This window comes from Rhinichthys klamathensis, unplaced genomic scaffold, assembly GCF_029890125.1.
Source record: "Rhinichthys klamathensis goyatoka isolate OS25496 unplaced genomic scaffold, OSU_Roscu_1.1 h1tg000266l_1, whole genome shotgun sequence".
Taxonomy (NCBI): Eukaryota; Metazoa; Chordata; class Actinopteri; order Cypriniformes; family Leuciscidae; genus Rhinichthys; species Rhinichthys klamathensis.
In genome coordinates, this window is record NW_026606787.1 from 1065917 (window position 1) to 1072710 (window position 6794).

The following is a 6794-nucleotide window of genomic DNA, read 5'->3' on the forward strand; positions in this document are numbered from 1 at the left end:
TATATATGTTGCTGCTGATTGGACTGCAGTTCTGACACGCCCACCAAACAAGAGAAAACGCATCTCAAACCCCGTTGCACACCGGTGCACGCCGTTTCCAGGAAACATGACGTTCAACCTGGAAACCGTAGCAAAACGTTGCGCACCGTTGTGATCTTGAACATGCCCCAGGTCTCGTTACATGCCCGCGTGTCGTCACGCCATTTGGAGCAGCCAATGCTAAACCGCCGGTGATAATACAGCTCGTCGCAAAATATTCCTATCATTTTCAAATACCAAAAGCTGATCTTGTATTTTATTTAACACTTCTTTAAATCGTTAGAAACACAGGTTGAGACAACAGTCTCAATGACAGTTTATCATACTACAGTGTCACTGCATGGTAGCCTAGTTAACGTTACAAGTATAAAAAAAGTATTATTTCGTTTTTCTTGGATCAAACTAGATTCAACAAATTCATTTAAGATACACTTAATCTTGTTGGTGATTTTGTTTTGTGTTTTTCCCTGTAAACTCAGTTTAAAAAATATTACAGGTAAGTTACTATAATTTGGTGATAAAAATACATTGACCAACCTTTGCGGTGATGATTTAAAAATCCTTCCCCGCTGACGTCCAAATCAAAGAGTTGCTGACCCATACGGACTCGTTATATCGATAGCTTTTGTATGCTTTTAATGAAGCTCCGGTGTAGCGTGATGGTAAGTGAATAAGGTAGCTGTCATTCATGAACGATTCGTTCATTGCGTCTGTCCAACACGATCTCATGAACGTGCGTATCTATACCACGAATTTAATTTATCGTGCTATTTATACGCCAAAATTTTTTTTTTTTTGCGTGCATATGCTACGCACTGTAATCTCTTGGGTAGGATTAGGGATGGGGAGTGCGTGCGTATTAGGCTACACGCTAAATAATAGGTGGATATGTGTTCGGGGAATTTGGCGGTTAGAAGTAACGTTTAAAGCCACTTGACTTGAATTAACGAAATGACTCGAAAAAAGATTCGTTCATTTTGATGAACGACTTCGAACAGGAGAGTCAGTAAAATGATCCGAATTTCCCATCACCTCAATGTCAGGAAGTTTTTCCTACACATTTAATGCCTGTAAAAAGAACTTGTGGTGCTTCATGGATCTACGATTCCTAATTCCTTTATCTTCCTCTTGTATATTTCTTTTTGTGATGCTAATAATAAGTGCGATGACATTACGTGAAGAGTTGTCTGACGGCCGCTGCGCTAATAATAGATAGTGGGGGGAAAAAATCGATTCTGTTCAGTATGGAGATATTTTGCGCACGCAAATACGTATTGCAATATTTAGGCTAATTATATTAATAATTATTTTATTAGTATAATAATATACTAATAATATATTATTAGGCTACACCATATTATACACGCAATATCAACTGTAGCGCAAAGTATTGCAATATTTAGGCTAATTATAAAATGATTATACTAATAATTATATTATTAGTATAATAATATACAAATAATTATATCATTAGTATAATAATATACTAATAATATATATTACCCACTGCTATTGCCGTTGAGTAGCTGACGGATGTATTCCGTCAAAATGGCTGACGCTAGGGGTCACGTGACTGGGAGATCCCTATACGACAGGGCAGTTGAATGCTTACATCTGATAACATAGAAGCTCTTGTAATTACTACTTTAACAGTTACCCCACCTCTTCATGCCGGGTGAACACCGGCTGATGCAGTAAACAGCATTTCACAACGATGTCAGTACAGTAATAGCAAATATCCTTGCTCCTTCTTGATTATCTGGTAATATTCTATTCACAAAATACAACCAATAGTACGGTAATGTTAAGACTTACTTGTGAAAAGCCCTATTTTCGATGGTCCGACGATTAGAACAGGAAAATGCTACAAAATGCTCTGGCATCTTATCTGCTGCCACGCAACGAAACTAGGAATACGACCGGTTCAAGATGACGGCCGGATTTCTCGGTTTCCAGCGGCCAATAGGGCATCTAGTCTCTAGGGGCTGTTTACACCTGGCCACTTCATGCGTTTTCTGTGATCGGATAGCTATCCGATCGTGAAAAGACCAGGTGTAAATGCCCTCTGAAACGCATGAGACGGATTTAAATCCGATCACTCAAACCACTTCAGGAGGTGGTCTGGGCCGCATTCCAGATGAAACTGGACAAGTGTATGCATCTGGTTGTTGAAACCACATATGTAAATTTCACTCCTCACAAAAATGCTAAAAAATAAACGTGTGAGAGCGTGTTATATAGGCTATATGTCATGTTATAGTCAGATATGACGTCGCTTCTGCAACACGCATTACCGCAGATGAGCAGCTGAGCATCTATTCATCAAGCCAACGTGCAAACTATCGCAAATCAAAGTGAAAGTAAGTCGCAGACGCTTAACACACTAATCATCTTCATTAAAAGTAAAGAAACGAAATGATCTTACCAGGGCTGTTGCCGCTCTCTCTTATTGCGGTCTTTGATTTTGAAATTAGCTTTTGATCAATAAAATGCAGCTCATATCTGTTGCTTTCGGTGACGTGCACTCCATTAAATCTGCATATAGCGCGGGAATTGAAGATCGGATTTATATCCGTTTTGCAAAAACACATTTATGTGACCAGGGGCCTGTTTCAGAAAGGAGGTTAAGTGAAAACTCTGAGTATGTTAACCCTGAAATGAGGGAAACTCTGGGTTTTCTGTTTCAGAATGGGAGGTAAGTCAAACCTGAGAAAGCAGGGTAAGTCAAGTCCGTTTCTGAAAGAGAGGTAACTTATACTCAGAGTCAGTTGCCATGGTAACTTACTCTGTGAACCTAACCTGGTCGGGAGCAGGTTTACTTCCGTAAACCCAGAGTTTATTTCGGTCTCCTCCCCTTTTTTAAAGAGGAAGCGGTGTTTAAACACCTCATTCATTCTTTCGGTACATTTATTCATTGCTGTTTTTTTTTTTTCTCCAATTTTTTTAATAAGATGAAGTCTATATAACTTCTTAACTGGCAACTGAAAATACAGTAGATTAGAGTTACATCATGTAGTTCTAAACACATTCTACAGAATTAAACTGTGGCATTCACTGAAAATCACTGAACTGTGTTTATCTGTGTACCAGAAGTTGATGGACCTTCCTCCTGCTGTTCTTCCACACTCTGGGGACGGGGGAGAGATAAGAATATCTGTTTATACTTAGAAATAAACTTAGATTCTATAGGCTACTCTACATAAATAATGTGAAGAAATTTGAATGTGTAGATTGTTTGATGTGTAGACACATAATATTAACATTTCCTAGTAGGCCTCTCTGTGGTTTCTTCATCCCCATCGTCCTGTGAAGATGAGCATTTGATTGAGCACATTTTATAATACTATTCGTCATAATTTCTGCCTGGTGTATTGAGTAGGCTACTTACAACTGTCTGGGGTTCTGTTGGGACAGGAGGCTCCAAAAGACAGATATTACCACCAGAATCGGTTGGGAGCAACAAAAAACCCAACCCAAAGTAAAATATATGGAAATATCAAAAACAGCCTATATAAAAAATAACACACATGTAGACCTCTTATACATTTTATGAAGGCACTTGAATCTTCGGGAGTGGCTGGCTCTGATGAAGTCCCTCCAGGAATTCCCTCAGCCATTGGCCTTCCAGCATTCAGGCTCAGGGCCATCTCCATCTCCTCTGCATCTCCATCTCCTCTCCATCTTCATCTCCATCTCCTCTGCATCTTCATCTCCTCTGCATCTTCATCTCCATCTCCTCTCCATCTTCATCTCCTCTCCATCTTCATCTCCTCTCCATCTTCATCTCCTCTCCATCTTCATCTCCATCTCCTCTCCATCTTCATCTCCTCTGCATCTTCATCTCCATCTCCTCTCCATCTTCATCTCCTCTCCATCTTCATCTCCTCTGCATCTTCATCTCCATCTCCTCTCCATCTTCATCTCCTCTCCATCTTCATCTCCTCTGCATCTTCATCTCCATCTCCTCTCCATCTTCATCTCCTCTGCATCTCCATCTTCATCTCCTCTGCATCTCCATCTTCATCTCCATCTTTGTGAGCCTCTTCCTTCTTTCTGTTGGCTGAGTAGAAGTCAAATGAGAATGAACATTTAATTGTGTTAATTAGACCTATGTCAAAAATGCTGCTGCATGCTGGATGCTATTTAGTTATTTAATATGTCAAATGTTTGTAAAGTCAGGTACCCTACATCCATGATATGCTCAAGCCTTACCTGATTGAATTGTGTTTTTATATTTCATTTTCAGCTGCTTTTAATGCCTGCAGGATTGCACCTACATGAAAATTAAAATTAGGTTGAATAACATACTGTTCTTCCACTTTCACCTCTGATATTATAACAGTTGGGTAAGTTACTCTAAAATAGTTATTAATTACTAACTACAAATGAAATCTTCAACAGTGTAATTAGATAAATGTAATAATTACTATCTCCAGAAAGTATTGGTCTACTATAGAAGAATAATTCATTACTAATTACTTTCTAAATCCCATATCAACCTCAACCACTTGAACAATACAAAAAGAGACAAAACTACACTTTTAATGCTATCAGATTAACAATATACAATTGCTTGAATTATTCTTGAATTGACCAAAGTGTGTAGAGAGTGAAGGTTACATTAAAAATATACCTTTTAAAAATGTTATGTTAAATCCACTATTGTTTTAAACAGAATTGTTCTATAGTAGTCTATGCACTATTTAATGCAATGACATCACATTTTACTTTATATTTCAGAAGAATTAAGAGTAATCCCTTTAACTAAATTACAGTATTTAGATTACTTGGTAATCACACCCAACACTGTATAACAGTAATTAAAATGTAAACTTACGCATTGATTCGAGCAACTATTTTCTCCCAAACTAACTCTCTCGATCGCCGCTGCTGCCGTGTTACTTAATTATTATTTTTTTGCCTACTGCTGGTGAGAAATATGCAGACCTCTTTTTGTCTGGCGCTGTTACCATGGTGACTCATAATATCTGCGCTCCATTGATAATGGCTTTTTATAGTTGTGGTGCACGCGCTTAACTCAGAGTCAGTCAACTTAGAGTTGATTGAACTTACTCATTTCAGCTGTTCTGTAACCGAAAACTCAGAGTTTCCCATCTTAGGGTAAGTCAACTCAGAGTTCAAGTTTTAACTCAGAGTTGGTTGAACCTCCTTATTGAAACGGGCCCCAGGTGTAAATGGAATCGTTTTGATAAATCAGATAGCTATCCGATCTGAGAAAACGCATGAAGTGGCCAGGTGTAAACATGAAATATATGTTCTAAACTGCCACCGGGCAGTGAAGCCACCGGAAGTGTTCGAGCGGCCATCTTACAATTCCCTACCAGCAGAGGGCTCCAACGGCCGTTATACAGAGATAGGTAGCTCCGACCGCTCCGACGGCACTTTTAAGATGACCCGCTGCGCATCAACAAGTGTAAAACGAAGATCACAAAAGGATCTTAAAAAAATGCTCACAGGTTGTACTTTAAGCCCATATATAGTAATTTATATGCACAATTGTCGCTATTTCCGTGTTGTTTAAAAAAAAATGTATAGCCTACTATATTCTTTCACAGACGTATTCAAGTTTAAACCCAATAAACGTATTATTAAATGCATTACTTCTTATAAATTTAATTAAATGCATATATTTAATATTTTCATGTCAATCCGTGTTCAGTTTGACCACGAACCATGCGCTGTCACTTTAATTCAGCGCCTGCAGCACAAACGATCTCTGCATGCACCGCACAGGACGGGCATCCGCGTGCAGTGAAAGCTCCAACCTGTTGACATGGGTATGGTAAAAAATATGCACTGCAAACGGAGTAGGCCTATGTGTAAACCCCTTATTTACAGTGCACACATCTGCGGTGCATTATGGCTCCGACAATGTTTTATTCCTACCTTCACGCGGTGTCAACTCACACCGGGAGCATTTCCACGTGATTTGCCGATTTGTGGGCGCGATCAGCTCCGGTAGCCGTGTCGCAGCTGTAAACGCGCCGCAGACGTGTGCAGTGTAAATAAGGGGTAAATAAGAGGTGAAACAGGTGTACATTAACCCATACAATTTGTATTATGCATTTCCTGGACATGTTCTTGCTAACTAATCAATATATGAATTAGATCAGTGCTAGACTGGCCGTGACGTCATCAGAGTGAGGCGAAAATGTAAATATACAAAATCTGATTACAGTTTTTAATGTTTATTTAATGTTTTTGCCACCTGCTTGAGCAAATTAATATAGGAAATAAATATAGAAGTAGGCTAATGCATTGACTAATAAGTTGTTTAAATGTGGTGTTAAAACGTGAATAGCTATGTCTATGAAAGACAGTAGGCTAATAGGCTAGTTGCACGTGGCCGCCATTTTGGATTTTTGATCAGCGAGTGTGCGGTTGGACACTTCCGGTTTCGCTTTACGCCCGGTGCAGGGAGCCGGAGAAAGCCGAAAATGATCTCTTATAGTTGTTTATAGAATCAATTATATCATTTAAAATACTACTAAGATATATATTACTATCACATGAGCAAATGGCAATTAAATGCACGGATGCAAAGTCAGATGAATGAATGAAATACAAATGCACGAACAGAAGATTGTCTTGGTCTCATGCTGCATACGCAATGAGAATTATGCCTTCTGTAAACATTGAGTTACAACTACGATTACGATTATTCTCATTTGTTTGCATACAATACCGCCTGAACATTCACACGTTTGCCCTGTCTTATTTATCTCCATAAATAG